The sequence below is a fragment of the Piliocolobus tephrosceles genome, chromosome 15 (assembly GCF_002776525.5).
Source record: "Piliocolobus tephrosceles isolate RC106 chromosome 15, ASM277652v3, whole genome shotgun sequence".
NCBI lineage: Eukaryota > Metazoa > Chordata > Mammalia > Primates > Cercopithecidae > Piliocolobus > Piliocolobus tephrosceles.
Genome location: NC_045448.1, coordinates 54219575 through 54220389, shown reverse-complemented (window position 1 = coordinate 54220389; position 815 = coordinate 54219575). Strand labels below are relative to the sequence as shown.

Here is an 815-nt window from a genome sequence, read left to right as displayed (position 1 = left end):
CACAGGCGTGCACCACTATGGCCAGCTACTTTTTCATATGTTTTGTAGAGACTGGGTTTCACCATGTTGCCTAGGCTTATATTTTTGTCTTGTAATTTTTCACTCTTTTATCAGCTCTTTGAAGTTTTTAAGACGTTTTATGTATTGGAGTATATTGTGAAGTTGAAATATTTATTGTTAATGAAATCAGAGCATTGTTATTATCATCAACCTCTTACCCAAACTGCTCAATTTAATAATAATAATATCATCTACATTGTGGACACTTCTTGCCTATCTTTCCAGACCTACTGTATGTATATACCCATGTATATGTAGAGAAACCCGAGAAAATAATGCGAGGTATAAAGTAAATGCTATAGAGATGTATAGGCTGCTACTGGAGTGCAAAGTAGGGAACAGTTTATTTAGAGTGAGAAAAAGGGAAGGCTTGATTAAGAAGAGAAGGGAGATGGGGAGATCCTTTTGTAGTTCGTAAGTGTGATGATTAGGTTTTCACACGCATGTTTGAGATATGCCTCCCTCAAACCTGTATTAGTCTGTTTTCACACAGCTATAAAGAACTACCTGGGACTGGATAATTTATGAAGATGAGAGGTTTAATTGACTCAGGGTTCTGCAGGCTTAACAGGAGCATGACTGGGAGGCCTCAGGAAACTTACCATCTTGGCAGAAGGGGAAGGGGAGGAAGCACCTTCTCCACGTGGTGGCAGGAGAGAGGGAGAGAGACGAAGCGAGGCGGGAAGTGCCACACACTTTTAAACTGTCAGATCTCATGAGAACTCACTCATTATCACGAGAACAGAATGAGGAAA

The 815-nt window shown here is 40.1% G+C and overlaps 1 non-coding gene across 1 annotated transcript; it reads left to right on the top strand.

Annotated features, from left to right (window-relative positions):
- The first annotated feature begins 459 nt into the window (after window positions 1-459).
- Window positions 460-564, top strand: LOC111524903. The gene has a single exon (XR_002725903.1). It is a non-coding gene; the product is annotated as a small nucleolar RNA U13 (small nucleolar RNA).
- The last annotated feature ends 251 nt before the right edge of the window (window positions 565-815 follow it).